At 44.1% G+C, this 15,513-nt stretch overlaps 1 protein-coding gene across 3 annotated transcripts in view; it reads left to right on the top strand.

Moving 5' to 3' along the window:
* The window catches only part of BRINP1 (BMP/retinoic acid inducible neural specific 1), a 167,639-nt gene that overhangs the window by 16,926 nt on the left and 135,200 nt on the right, over positions 1–15,513 (top strand). The window contains exon 1 of one of the 3 annotated variants that reach the window (XM_019731196.2): positions 10,340–10,358. The exons of the other annotated variants lie outside the window; for them this stretch is intronic. The gene's annotated coding sequence lies outside the window, so the exon portion shown is untranslated. Of the gene's footprint in view, positions 1–10,339; positions 10,359–15,513 lie in introns of those variants that run through there. 3 annotated transcript variants of the gene reach the window in all.

The raw sequence follows: 15,513 nt of genomic DNA, 5'->3' as shown, positions 1-15,513 counted from the left end.
TGCATTCTTTTTTTATATGCATTCCTTAGCATGTATGGGTGTGTAAATATATCAATAGATATAAAGCAAATATGTAGGCACCAGCTACAATGATAATCATCCAGCAAAGCAAATCTGTGTGATTGGTCTTGGGAGCCAGGGGAGTGTGGCCGGTGTGAGCTGCAGGGGCAGAGCATCCAAGAGGATTTGAACCCAGCTTTTCCTGCCATGTGCTTTCTTCCCTTCCCTTGCACTTTCCCTCACAGTTTCCTATGCTGGGGGTTTTTCTCAGGCTAAGATCTGAACCCACATAAATCTCAAGCAGTCTGACACCCAGCCAAGCCACATAAACATTCTAAATTCATTGCACTGACGCTCCAAGGGGCTGAAATAGAACTTTGAAATTTTCCTTCACTTTTAATTAAAAAAAGATTTAGGCCAACCCTGGGTTCCCAGTTCTATTTAACTGCAACTGCTTTTAACTGTTGTTGTAGTTCTATTGTTGCAAATGTGACGCACCAATCCATCTTCCTTGTAACGCTTCTCGATTTCTGCTCCATCTGTTGAAGAGAAAACATTTGCAGAAATCTCTCGGCTTCTCTCCAAGGGCTAAAACTTCAGTTGTAGCAACGAAGGAAGTACAGGAAATGGGGTTGGCCATCAGTGAGATCAGGAAATTGGCAAAATCTGTTTTCAGTATCTTTTTGATTATCATTTCCCCAAACTAAAGATTCTCCCATGTGCCCAGCCAGTGCGAATGTGTCCCCCTGTGTATGCTGGGCACCCCACATTTAGGTTGTTTTCACTCTTCTTTATGATGGAACCGTCAATTCTGTTCACATTATTGAGTGCTGCCTCTCCTAAGCTGGATCCTACATTGGGGTTTTTCTAATAAACTATCATTAGTTCTTAATGATAAGGACTGTTTGTTGTGGAAGAAGCGTTGGACTCGGCCTTGGGAGACCTCAGTTCAAGTCCTCACTTTGTCCTGTTTTAACCTGGCAAATCACTCAAACTCTCTGAGCCTGGATTTCTTGGGAAAGCCCCAGCATGTTGTGAGGATCAAATGGTTTAATTAAAACACAAATGCTCTGCAAATTGTGAAATGCTGCACTCTTGCTATACATATCAAGTCATGCTGTGTCTCTGTCAGTTCATTTTGTTTGTTCATTTTTCATTTATTTATTTCTGGGATGTTCACTGATGAATGCTATGCACGTGGGTGATACTGACATGAAGAAGGCAAAATCCATACCCTCTAAAAGCCCCCATGTGTGGCAGCACAATAACCGTTGGCCTAGAATCAGGAATAGGCTGTGATTTCCTCTTCCTCAGAATCGGGGGATTCTTCAAAGAAGGGATGACCTTGAACTGAATATTAAAGAATAAGGGGCTTATTAGGTTTGATATGGAGGTAGGGTAGAGAGAGCATTCTTGGCAGAGGGATTGGCTTGGGGAAAAGTAACAGAGGGGTAAAGCAGGTTGGAGCATGCTGAAAATATCTTCAGGGAATCTAGAAAGCACAGGGAGGTAGGCTGGGAAGAGGCGTGGAGAGTGACGTGGGTAATAATGGGATACAGTGACAACAGCTAGTATAATAGTTGACGTCTAGAGGTCAGAGGGAGCCATTGATAGATATAATCAAGGAAGTAGCCCAATGTGATATTGTGATTTATAATAAGAAATACATATTTGGTCTTTATCCCCATTTCTGGCACCAAGCTCCTAAAACCCTTGGAATTTCCTAAGTGATGAGAGTGAACAAAGTGTCTTTTGTTATGTCTGTGAATAACTTTTGGAAAGCATGGATGGGAGCTGATTACCAGTACAACCAACCCTGTGATTAGCAGGTTGGCACTTTCAGCCCCACCCCACTGACCTCGGGAGGGGAAAGAGGCTGGAGGTTGAATTACTCACCCATGGCTAATGAGTTAATCAATCATGCCTATGGAATGAAGCCTCCCTACAAACCCAAAGGACAAGGTTCAGAGAGGTTCTGTGTTGGTGAACAAGTAGAGGTGCTGGGAGAGTGGTGTCCTCCAGGAGGGCATGGACGCTCTGAGGTCTTTCCCCATCGCTTGCCCTATGCATGTCTTCTATCTGGCTGTTCTTGAGTTGTATCCTTTTACAATCAATCAATGATCTAGTGAGTAAAAGGGTTTCCTGAGTTCTGTGAGTTGCTCTAGCCAATTAATCAGACCACAGAAGTAGGTTATGGGAACCTCTGATCTATAGGCAGTCAGTCAGAAGCACAGGTAATGACCTGGGCTTGAGAAAGCCATCTGAAGGATTGTGGAAGGGACAGTCTTATGGGCCTGAACCCTTAACCTGTGGGGTCTGATGCTCTTTCTAGGTAGATAGGTCAGAATTGAGTTGAATTGTAGGACACCCAGCTGGTGTCCAATCATTGTTTGTTGTTGGTGTGGGAACCCACCGCCCTGGCACACACATTGAAATAGGGTCTCACAACACCCAAAGACGCAATAATAATGGTAGCTGTCTCTTACTGAACACTTAGTCTGTTTGTGCCAGACACAGTGTTAATGATTTACATTCATCATTTCATCAAGTACTCAAAACATAAGATGCAATGGAAGAGGTCCAATTTGACTGATGTGGGAACGGAACCAAAGTTAAAGGAGTTGACAAGAGCTACCAGCGTAGGTAGTGGGCCCCCCAGCTTGAGCCCAAACTGGGTCTGTCTGCCTGTAATGTCTGCTCTTAAGCTCTTCACTCTCCAGATTGGCATTTTAGGAATATCTGGGTAGCTCTGGAAAGGAGCTGGGAAAGAGGGAGAGGCTGAGCAAGGAATAACTGTGGTTACTTTGAGGGGAAAATAATCCCTTAGAACTCGAAAAAGAAGTCAGTCCGGTGGTAGAATTCCAGGCATAATTCCCAGACTTCTCAGGGAGACGTTTTGGAGCAAAGAGAGGAGTGTGTGTGGCCAACTGCTGGGTTGACCTCAGGGCGCAGATGGGAATCTGGGAGGAAGTCAGGCCCTCTGGCTTCTGTTAATTGACCCTGGTGGGTTCTTAGGCGATACTTCACTTTTCTGGATAATGTCATGGGAGCTCCCTTCCTTGGCAATACACTTCAGAGACAGAGCCCTGAAGTGAAAAGGCCGTAAAACAACCCATACGATTTATGTTTTTGTCCTTCTGTAATTACATGTTTATACCATTTTAAAAAATTCTTGCAAGGAGATATATAGAATCACAAGCTCTGTGATTTGAAATGTCTCTGAGATGTGTAGCCCATTTCTAAGTTCGTGACTGCCAGTGGCCGCACCCATTCTATTCTAGCTCCACGTTGCTCTATCACTGCCGTCACTGCCTGGTGGGCTTTTCTTTTCTGCATATGCCTTTCTGTGCTAGTCTTGTAGATTGATGGCTCTCAAATGCTGGTCTAAACTTTGTGTCTAAATTTGACAAGCAATCTTTTATTTTGAGATTATGTTTCTGGGTAAAATGTATGCTCTCTTAAGAAAAGCTGGTAATAGTGATTGCAATTTCTGTTTACTTAACTGCCCTTTTCTAGAACAAGAACATGTGGATAACTTCACGTTGGTCCAAAAAAATTGGTTTTATAAATTCAACTTGGCTATGGAGTTTGAAAAGTTGATGATGATGCCATGGGCCGCACAGAATAAGTCTGTTTCTTATTCCACACTCAACTCCAGAATGCTGTTATCAGATCTTAGTGTATTTCATCATCTCCTGTAATACCTTGGTAATATATTTTCCATTGTAGGTCATCATTAAATGTGTAATAAAGTAAGTGAATCTCCAGGTAATCAAAAATGTACCATTTCTGTGTTCAGAGCTGCTTGATATAGTGAAACGTGCACATTTGTGTAAAAACATTTCAATCTGATATGAAGCTTATAGTCAAGACTTCCGAGTTGAGTAAGCTTAGTGGTTCAAGGCTCAGGCTCTGGAACCAGACTGCCTGGGTGTGAGCCCACTAACTAGCGGTAAGACTTCAGGCAACGTACTTAGCAATGTACCATCGCACTTACCCTGTCTGTAAAGTGGGTGTAATATTAGGTTGGTTCAAAAGTAATTGCGGTTTTTGCAATTATTTTTTAACCTTTTAAACTTTTGCACCAACCTAATAAAAGTCTCATAGAGTTGTTGTGGAAGATTACATGAGTTTATCCAGGTGAAGATTTTAGAGCAGTGTCTGCCATATAGGAAATGCTCCATAGATGTTAAACTCTCATCATTAAGACTTACATGATCAGAAATGATGGACTTGGGAGCCTAGGATCAGAAGACCAGGTGTACTCGTATGTTTTCTTCTCCACAACTTATTAGTTGAGTAAACTTGGAGGTCACCTAACCGCTTTGTATAAAACCAAATTCAGAACTAACAGAAAGACTTCAGAGAGAGCTAATGTGCATAGGAGGGTGAAGTTGAAAAAGCCTCCATAAGAACAGACCTTAAAGGATGCTCAGGTTACTGCTCTACCCAAGGCAGTGGAATGGGTGCCCCAAAGGTAAAATAGCCCATGGAAAAGAGTTACAGCCACGGAGTTTCCTCTTTCTGGAAAGTTATTTGAAGAACTAGTAAGATTGTTTTTGTAGGGTAGGGGATATTGAAACTATTGCAGTTGATGGGACAGTGTAGTTAATGGGACTATTGCAGTTGATGAAAATTTCCATTCTCCCAGGAATTTACTACCATGATGAAGACCCTTCTTATCATAAGGGAGTTGAGGAAAAGATGAAATTAAAGTTGAAAATGGAATTAAGGGAACTCAAGTTGTTAGAATGGTGTTCAGGGTCGGGAATTATTATCAAGTATACTTAGGATGGGGTCAATCTGGAAAGGACTTCTGCATGACGTGAGTGGCATCAGATGTGTGTTTGTGAATATTCAATGAGACAGAGGTTGGGGGTGATTCTGGCTCTCTGGATTTTGCTTGTTGCCAGAAATTAGACTGCCATCTGGATAATACCTGCCTCCAAGATGTTGCATGGATTCTTGCTGATTTTCAGAAGTTTTCCACAATGCCTTTTGTTTATTTTTGTGCAGAGAAGAAAAATTGCTGGAGCATTAAGGTTATTAGAGGAGACTGGTCACGTGGAGTGGGGCCAAGAAGTCTGAGGCTCTGTTTTTTTATGTGCTTGGGGGAGCTTGGTAAACCACAGCAGGGACTGAGTTAAAATACACACACACACACACACACACACACACACACACACACACACACGCACACACGACAGGAATAGAGCATGCTGAATGGATAATCTGATTGAGTGCCCCTTTTAGCAAAACAAAGGAATTTGCACAATTGGATGGTAGCTGTACTGTTTGAGGTTGAATGTGTGGCCAGAAACTGGGAGGTGGGGAAAGGTTCATAATCTCAGCCCTGATATCAGGTGAGCATTTTAACTAGAGCATCTTGGAAATCCATCCATCAGCTCACACATTCACCTCTTCATGCAATGAGCATGCATGGAAAGGCCTCTCTTTGTGCTAGAGGCTGCAGTTAAAATTATAAAGTAGATATGACCCTGCTCTGGAGGAGTTAAATCAACTGATAAATATATGGTATGCACCTACTGTGTGCTACACGCTGGTGATAAAATTAACAGTATGACCTTTACTTTTAAGGGGCTTACAGTTCAGGAGAAAGATTAATATTAAGCAAACAGAGTATAATATGAGAGTGATAGAATATGTATGTGTATGTATGTATTCCAGATAATAATAGTAATAATAATAATAATAATAATAATGTGTCTTTATTAAGCATTTGCTATGTGCGAGGCACAGTACCAAAACACTGCATATGTACTATCTCAAATAATTCTCCCTTTCAGTCTCTGAAGTAGGCTGAATACAGTTATTATCCAAATTTTACCAGTAAAACAATGGATTCAGGGTGTTAAATAAACTGCCCACCAGGGATGGCCGGATGGCTCAGTTGGTTATAGAGCAAGCTCTGAACAACAGGGTTGTCAGTTCGATTCCTACATGGGCCAGTGAGTTGCGCCCTCCACAACTAGAAGAAGACAACGAGCTGCCAGAATGGCTTAGTTCGTTAGAGCGCGAGCTTTCAACAACAAGGTTGCCGGTTCAATTCCCTCATGGAATGGTGGGCTGTGCCCCCTGCAACTAATGGTTGAAAACGGCAACTGGACTTAGAGCTGAGCTGCACCCTCCACAACTAGATTGAGGGACAACGACTTGGAGCTGATGGGCCCTGGAGACACACACTGTCCCCCAATATTCCCCAATAAAAATGAAAAACAATAAAAATAAAAATAAATAGCCCATGGAAACAAAAGAATAGAAACAGAATGAGGAACAAACTGAGGTCCTGACTCCAATGCCCTTCCTCTTAGCTTCTCTCCATCTGTCCCATCGCCCCAACATGCGGTAGGGACTCTGGACGCAAGGTCACCCAACATGATTGGGTTCTGAGATGGGGCGGAGGCAGGAAAAATGCTTGCTGGGTACTGTAGGTCTAGTAAGAGTTCCTCAGGAGGACACGTCTGGGTAGAGCATTTCAGGGAGTAGGAACAACGTGGCGGTCGGAACCATCCCAGAGCATGGAGTAAGAATAATGAGCTCAGAGTAGGTTGGTTAGGGCAGCCAGGGAGTCTAGGCAGGGGAGGAGTATTCCAGTCCTTCCACTCCGCACAGTCTTGGGCAGGTAACAGTGTCTCAGACGTCAGTGTCTGCCAGGGATCGCTTACTTCTCAAGGACCCCGAAGGAGGAGGATTCACTGACCTGAGAAGAAGCCACCCTACTGAGTAGAGACAAAGAATGAGGAGGCAGGTCTGAAATGCAGGAAGATGGGCTTGGAGGTTTAAGGACTCCTTTTCAGGGCAGGGCGGCTTTCAGAGAGTACTGTGCAAGAAGAAGAAACATTTCGAAAACAGCCATATCCATCAAGTTCAATGTAAATGCAGTGAATGTGATAAATGCCGGTGGATGAGTAGGGGAGAAAGGCTGCGAGGTGCCCAGCCGGGAGAGGAGCAGTTGTTAAGTTCAAGGTTTATGACTTCAACATGACCCAAATAGCCAGCTTTCTCTTCCTGATGTGTTTTTAATCGGATGTTCTTCTAAAATTCACCCTTCACTGACTCTATAGCTCATTCCCCGGAGGCAGTGCAGAGCTGTCTGTTTGCATCTGCTCTTCATCCAGCTGTGGGTCCTTCTTCCGTCACACCTGGTGGGTCACATCATGGACACAGCACAGCAGCTTAAGCGTCATTGTGCTGAATGACTAAGGAAGCTCGGCTTGACACTCTGTCCCAACAACAGGCACACTTCCTCTGTTCCAGGCTCTCTGCTAACTGCTTTCCATGCATTAACTGATTTGATCCAGGAAACAGCCCCGTGTATTATATTAACCTCTATTTTATAGATATGTAAACTGAGGCAAAGAGAAATAAAGCAACTTGCCAAGGTCACATAGTTAATTAATGGCAAGCCTAGGATCTGAACTGGGTAGAAGAACCTAGCATATTGTTTGCTTGATGCATAGATTTTTCATCACAAACAGGGGCAGTTTGGGGTAGTGCTTTAATAATAGTCATGTTTGAGGAATAAGAGTGAAAGTAAGTATAAGGGCATCACAAATACCACTGAGTTCGTTTTCCTCACAAATCACCCGTCACCCATAGGTGGGGTCTTACTGGTCTCGAGTTTAGAGGTCTCTCAAGTACTGAACATAGTAACTCTGGGTCTATCTCCAGACTGGGATGCAAATGCAAGTAAGATTCCCATTTTGTGGATACACGAATGGAGGCGCACACAGGCCGTGTAACATTCCCAAGGTGATCGTGGGAGCTGGCAGCTTTGGAGTTTAAATTGAGGCTGATCTGGTTCCAAAGTCCTTGTTCTTGCGTGATTGTGTGTGTGTGTGTGTGTGTGCAAGCCGTTCTCCTTGCCTTTGTCTGTGTTCCTTTGTCCCTAAAACAAAGGAATTGGATTAGATCAATGTTTCTGAAATGTCAGTTTTTCAGGTATGACCTTAATTTCTGCTCTCTTTTTCATCCCATCTGTACTGCTTAACATTTTCCCTTAAATTAATCTACTTGTTATATAAATGCATACATTTACAAAGGAAACTCCCTATCACTACAACCAATTTTTTTTTTTAAGAAAAACATTGTTTGCCAAGCAGATGGTAACTAAATAGATGGTAGCTGCACAAATAATACAATTAAAACAAAAACAGTGCAATGACATTGTAATTTATAGTCTCGTTTATATGTTCAGCTATAGTCTTGCCTGTCTGGGTATCTAATCTTTAGGCTTGCCCTCTTTAAATAAAAAGGAATGTTTTTAAATGTTTACAGAGCAGCTAAAGTCATAGTAGCACCAAAATGTGTCTTTCTTTATAACTTAATCAGGATTGAGAGAGAGTTGAAAAGGGAATTTTTTTTTTTTTTTTCACTATCTGACTTAATGTTACTTTATGAAAAACCAGGTCTCCACTTAAAGGCGTGTCTCTCCCAGCCAGTGTAGACAGCCCTGATTTTGTGAAATTCCAGACCTGGGGATCTGTAGCATCTCCCCAGCTCTTGCATATTTTTAACTCTAAGAATCTTTTCAGCATCCTTCAGCGTCCTCAGATACTTAGAGATCCAGTTTGAGAGAAGTAGGCTTGACTAGATGGTGAAGTGAAAGGTATGAGTCTACACTGAGATATAGAAGAAGGAAACAGGAGAGCTGTTGCTAGTCTATGGCAATACTGAAACACCTAGAAGGGAGGCAGGGATCAGAGCCGATAAAACCCCCAGCGCTAGAAGTTTGTTTCCGCAGTCACCTCCTCCCATTCTAAACTTTTCACTCTTATCATTTTGCCTTGATGCCCATGAGCTTCCAATTCTCTGCGACCCTTCCCATGATTCTTACCTAATTGTTTCTCCCTTTGTCACCAGAGACAAATTGTAAAAGAGCTGATACCAATTTAAAAAACTATGTACGTGAGAGTAAATGGGATCAAACATATGGTGATGGAAGGAGAACTGACTCTGGGTGGTGAACACATGATATATAGATGATGCATTACAGAATCGTACACCTGAAACTTATGTAACTTTACTAACCATTGTCACACCGATAAACTTTAATTAAAAATTCTGTAGGAGGAATTAACAAGAATCACAAATTTATTCTCTCCCCATCATTGGTTGGGCATTTGTCATATATATCATTTCACTACCTCCAAACAACTCAGCGAGGTAAGCGGGGGTTAGCGTCTCATTCGACACTTCAGAAAGTGAGACCTGGAGAGGATCAATTAAGTCCCTCAGCTTCTGAGGCCTACAGAGTCTGACAGTCTCAAAACCTGTGCTTTCTTTTCACTGTGATGTGTTGGAGATTTCCCTGCACTGGGGAAGAAGCAGATCTTGGACTGGGGACCTGTCCCAGCACCCCGGGGGTGGAGCACACTGTCACACCTCTCAGCTCAGCCTTTCTTTGTTCACTGGTGGAGGGATGATGCTAATGAGATCTTACACAGGGATTTGAGCCCCTTGGGGGCCAATTAACTTCACTTTACTTCAGCTGCCAGGGACCTCAAAACTAAATCCAGATCAATTAGCTCTTCCCAGGTGTCTGGTATGTCTCTCCCTTCACTCATTTGAACTATTCTTTGTTCCATTTTTATTTTTAATTGTCCTGATTTATATCTTATTTAACTTCGTAATATCACTTTAGCTGTGTCTGGGGGGTAGATGGGGTATGAATTCTAAATAAATAAGTGAAATCACTTTAGTGTCATCTCTGGAGAGGGAAAACAGCTCAGGGATCCTCTTCTGGATGAAAAGCCAAGTTGTTTCTGAGAGGGTGGTTTAGGGAGGTGAATCCTTTCCGGAACACAAGGGCACTCGGGGAGGGGCCAAATCTGGCCCACCACCTGTTTTTGCCAATAAAGTTTTATTGGAACACAACCAGACACATGTTTACTTATTGTCTATAACTGCTTTCATGCTGCAATGGCAGAGTCGAGTAATTGAAACATGGACAGTATGACTCATAAAACCTAAAATATTTATTACCTGGCCTTTTAAAGAAAAAGTTTTCTATTCCTGATCTAGAGGGAAATAAGATTCGTAGAAGGTCCTATCCAGGTAAAAAGAGGTAGAACGCTAAAGTTTTTTTTATCTCCCCCTTTCATTTAGTGTCTCATTTTTCCTTTCATCCCTAATTTTTTCTTCCTTCTCTTTCTCCCTTTCTTTCTTCTACTCTCTTATCCTCCCTCCCTCCTTTCTTCCCTCCCTCCCTTCCTTCCTTCCTTCCTTTTTCCCTTCCTCCCTCTCCTCGTATTTTGAGCTGAAAGATTCTTTCTAATCCAATCTTGTCTATTTAAGAAGAGGACATTGACCTCTAGAAACTGGAAGTGACTGCCAAGGTAAGGTGGCCAGAGAGTGGCCCTGAAGGGACAACTATTTCCCAGTTGGTGTTTTCTTCCTGCGTCTTTCACTGTGTACACAGACCATGGTTAAGAGTGAAGAGGAGACAAGAGATATAAAAATACAGGAAAAGCGTTTAACACAGCGCCTGGTACACAATAAGTGGTCAGTGAAGCTTAACCGAGTTCAAGAAAAGCCCGTCTATAACTGCAGAGGCAAAAAGCACACACTGCAATCTGAATGCCAGAAACGAGTCAGCGCCTTAGAAGTTGGTGTTTCTCAAGGTAGTAGCAGGACGACTGGAAAGCCTCCCCTGTACCTTCACACCACTCCCTGCATCATGGCCACCTCTGAGCCCACTTTAAAAACTGCTACCTTAAACTAATATTCTTATTGCGAAAGTGGCGGAAATTGAGTCTCAGAGAGAGGACTTAACTTGCCAAGGCTGCACAGTAAAGTGGGGAACAGTCAGGATTAGAACCCAGGTACTCAAGTTCCCAAACACATTTTTCCACTGCAAGATTCTGTTAAGTAACCATGAAATTGTGGCATACGTTTTAAGGAACAATCATATCTCTTCCTAGCTATAGGGTTTGAGAAGGGGCGGATGCAGTCAGGAGAGGCATCCTGGAGGAGGCAGGGCTTAGTTGGTAAAACAGGCAGGAAAAAAATGTTCTACAAAAACAGCAATCTGTTGGGGTGGCCAGTTAGCTCAGCTGGTTAGAGCGCGGTGCTCTTAACAACAAGGTTGCCTGTTCGATCCCCACATGGGCCACTGTGAGCTGTGCCATCCACAACTAGATTGAAACAATTACTTGATTTGGAGCTGATGGGTCCTGGAAAAACACACTTAAAAACAAACAAACAAACCAAAAAAAACAACAACCCAGCAGTCTGTTTCCCAAAGTGTTAGGAAATTGGACTTACAGTGGTTACAGGATCTGTACTGTTGTATGGCAAGACTAGGGAATTAGGTTAGATCTAGTGTGTTTAGGCTTGTGTGTTTAATTAAGATACTTGGACTTATCCTAGAAGCCCAGGGCCACAAATAGATGTATCTATTGGCAGGTGGATGTGTTGTATTTGACCCTCATCACAGGTCAGGGGTGGAGAGATGATTTGTCAGTGCTTAAAAAAGGAGAGCTTTCATATAAAAATCTAGATTCCCTTCTGGCTTTTCCTGAACTGGCAGCCGAGACACGTCATTCCAGTATGGAGGCAGTCTGGTGTCCTGGGCTGGGTCATGTGCCTGTTATTTGTCACCCTTCTCCCTTTTTAAGCTCTATACCTGGCCATTTCATTCCCTCATGTTTATGGCCTGGACTCTAGGTTTTTGAGTTTACATTTCCTGAAGAAATGGTGATACGCTACAAATTCGTCATCACTGATATGATGAAATCAAGGTCAGAAACTTTATTTACTCATCAAACGTTTATTAAGCATCTATGTCCTGCAAGGCTTTAGAAGGGAAGGATTGAGTTCAGGAGATAAATTAAGAGGCTGGTCCAGTGGTTCAAATGAGAGAGGATGCAGTCAGCTTAGGAATAGAACCACCTGGATGGGGAAGAGGTGGGGCCTGTTCCTTTGATCCTCATTGTCTCCTTTTAAAGGCGAAGTGGCCTAATCCCACTTCCACAGAATCAGGTACCTGTCCTCTTAGACTCCTTCACTTGGTTTCTTTTATGTTACATTCATCCGAGAAGAGGGATCCATCCTCTTTCATTCTCATATTCTCTCTCCCTCCGTCTTTCTCTCCTCTCTCTCTCATCTAGTCAAGTGGGCACATCCCATCTGGTCCCTATTCCCTGCACCTCACCCCAGGCATACAGAGTAGATGGCTGTGAACCTCCAAGGGTGCGTATGTGCCTTCCCAGACCTGCCAGGAAGAGCCAGGCTGGCAGCCTCAACCTCAGTGAGCCGTCTTTTCAGATCAATACAACTGCTTTGTCTCCGTGTCTGCATTTGTCTGCAGCATTCCTGTTCCCTCTGCTCCCCAGCAGGTGCGCTCTGCTGCATTTCCTGCCCACCCTCACAGCCCACCCTCTCCATCACCTCTCCAGTGTTTCCCAAAGGCCCAAATGTATGATTGCTTTTAGAGCAATGAGTTGCCAAATTTTGGGAAGTTGGCTTCACTGGAAATGGTCCTTATGCTAAAACAAAACAAACCTTACAAAAAGGAAGGAAGGAAGGAAGGAAAGAAGGAAGGAAGGAAGGAAGGAAGGAAGGAAGGAAGGAAGGAAGGAAGGAAGGAAGGAAGATGCCTGCAGGAACGGGAAAGCATGCTTAGAGTAGTAAAAACTGTATGCAGGAGAAGGCACAGAAACTTGGTCTTTACCCTTGGTTTCTACCATTAACTAGCTGTGGGACCTCGGGCAAGCCTTGGTTTCTTTCTTTAATAAAACGAAGCCACTAGACTTGATCCTCTTTAAGGACCATTCAACCTGAAATATTTCAGAGTAAGAGGAGTACATTTCTAACGGGCTATCTTTTCAACCTTTTCATGGCACGTGTATGGTGATGCCAGTAAGACACCTTGGTGTGCAGACCAGGAGACTTTTTCCCATTTATTTCAGCCTTAGTAAGAACAACCACCCTCAAGAGCAGTCAAAGCTCACCTGAGACTCAACAGAAGAACTTCCTGACTGCGTGAGAGCTTAGTGGTTCTTCAGGAAAGCCTTTTGCCTTTCCTATGAATCATCAGGGGTAGTAAAACAGACCGTGGTAAGATTCTGCACTTCCTGGTGAGAGCAGGATAGATCGGATGGCACCGTTGGGCCGTTCCCCACTGTAGGGGAGTGTTGATAATCTCACAGAAAGCCGCGTTTAGGTTTATGAATGTCAGTTGCTTTATCCCCTAACATGTTGCCTGACGTGTGACAGGTGTTCGAAAGTACTTGTTGAATGAGGGAAAGTCACTGGTATTTGACCATAGTATGTCATGGAATCCTGAGTCAGAAAGGCCCTTTGAGATCATTTAAAACCTCTGACTGTTTTCTTTTTGTTGTTCTGCTTTTGTTTCCCATCTCTTTGTTAAAATTCTGACTGAGATAATCTATTCTTCCCCTAAGTTCACTGAGCATTCTCATGACCACTGTTTGGAAGCCTGCATCTGGTAGATTGCTTGTCTCCATTTTGTTTAGTTCTTTTTCTGGAGCTTTGTTCTTTTCATTCATTGGGGACATGTTTCTTTGTCTCCCCATTTTGTCCACCTCCCTGTGTTTGTTTCTATATGTTAGGTAGAGCTCGTATGTCTCCTGATCTTGGTAAAGTGGCCTTATGTAGTAGGTGTCCTGTGGGGCCCAGTGGCACAGTCCCCCTGGTCACCTGAGCCAGGTGTTACAAGTATGTCCCTTATGTGGGTTGTGTGTGACCTCCTGTTATAGTTGAGTCTTGACTGATGTTGACACATCAATGGGAGGGATTGACCCTCAGGGTGATTGGTTGTGAGGACAGGACATAACGATAGTGGAGGAGCTGTTTTACATGGGCTGACCCTACATAACACAATTTGCTTTAGCGGGGCTCTGGTGCCTGTCCTATCTGCCCTTTGGGTGTGTCGTTTGTGGTTGGGTGATGCTCTGGTGTGGTCTGGAGTTGTCCACCAGGTGTATTGATTCTGTGGCCTCTTGGGAGGGGCTTCCTGTGCCTTGCCCAAGGCCACTTGGTATGAGCTACAAAGTGATCTGCAAATGGCTATTACTTGTGCTGGGTATGAAGGTGCCTGGGAGAGGCTAAGCTGTAAGCTGAGGCCAGCTGCCGCTCATGCCAGGCTTGAGGATGCTTAGCAAGAGGTGTGGGGTATGCTGATGCCAGATGCTACTTGTTTAGAGTTTGTAAACCTTTGAGAAATTTTAGGAAAGTCCACAGCCTGAGCCACAACAGGTCATTTGTACGGAAAAGCCACTGGAAGCTGCTTGAATGGGCCCGCAATTTGCATGGGTCAGTGTCTCAGGGAATCATCAGGGTGGGGTGAAAGTTGTTAGCCGGATTGATGCAGACTTAGATATGGTGCCTGTTTGCCCCTAAAGGCTGGGTGGTGGGAGGGTTCAACAAAGGAACAATCGCTTCTAACAGCACTTCTGTCTGAGAAAAAGCTGCCCCTCCAGCCTTCACTCTGAAGCCAGACAATTCAGTTCCTCCCTGTATGTCCCTGGTGCTTTTCGAGCTGTTGCCCCAGCTGTCGCTCAGAGTGAGTGAGTTTGTCCGTGAGTAAGTCCATGTTCAGGCCCTTTAAGGGGAACACCTGGGACTCCAGTTGTCCTCCATTTCACTTAGCCCCCACCCCTGCTGGTTTTCACAGCCAGAAGTTATGGGGACTTCTCTTCCTGGCACTGGAAGCTTGGGCTGGACAGCCTGGTGTGGGGCTGGGACCCCTCACTCCTCAGGGATGGGAGGACTACCATAGCCAAGATAGTCCTCTCGATTCTTACGTGCCACACTTGGGTGAGGGACCAGCCTGTTCCGTGTCTCTGTCCCTCTTACCAATCTTGACGCCACTTGTTCTTTATATCCTTAGTTATAGGACTTCTATTCAACCAGACTGTTGTCTACCTGGACAAACAGAGGTCCATGGACAGGATGAGCCTGACCCAGATCACATGGTGAATTAGAGACGAAGCTGGGACTGGAACTCAAGCCTCCTGGTACCTAAACCTGTGCTTTTCACACTGATCAACTCTCATTGCAGCCCACATTGTAACGTGGCTCAGTCTTAGGTTAACCATTTCTAGAGGCCCTTGTGGGTTTTGTGTAAATGATCTGAGCCCTTTGGGGGAGGCCCAGCTGGCATCTTCTCTCCTCCTCCTGGGCTGGCTCTTTCTGTTGGTCTCTGTCAGAAGAACATTATAGTTTTCTCCCTGCTCTCCCGCAGCACACAGCCACCCCATCACTCACTCTAACAGAGCCTGCTGAGCTCCCACAGTATATCTGGAAGCCATTTTCTGTTTGGAAGTCAGTGGCGGTCAGCCAACATTTCAGTAATATTTGCTTTCCTAAGGCTTAGACAAATCAAATCCATTCACTTCCTCAGATTCAATCTCTCTCGTCTGGCACAATTTCCCCTCACCAAGACAAGCCAAAATTGAGCATGGTTCTCTCTGCTTCCTTCCATCCCTTCTTTTTGTCCATCAGTTCTCCCCTCTCTCCTTCCTTCTC

This window comes from Rhinolophus sinicus, linkage group LG04, assembly GCF_036562045.2.
Source record: "Rhinolophus sinicus isolate RSC01 linkage group LG04, ASM3656204v1, whole genome shotgun sequence".
Taxonomy (NCBI): domain Eukaryota; kingdom Metazoa; phylum Chordata; class Mammalia; order Chiroptera; family Rhinolophidae; genus Rhinolophus; species Rhinolophus sinicus.
The sequence above is the reverse complement of the archived record's forward strand: the minus strand, read 5'-3'. Positions and strand labels throughout refer to the sequence as shown.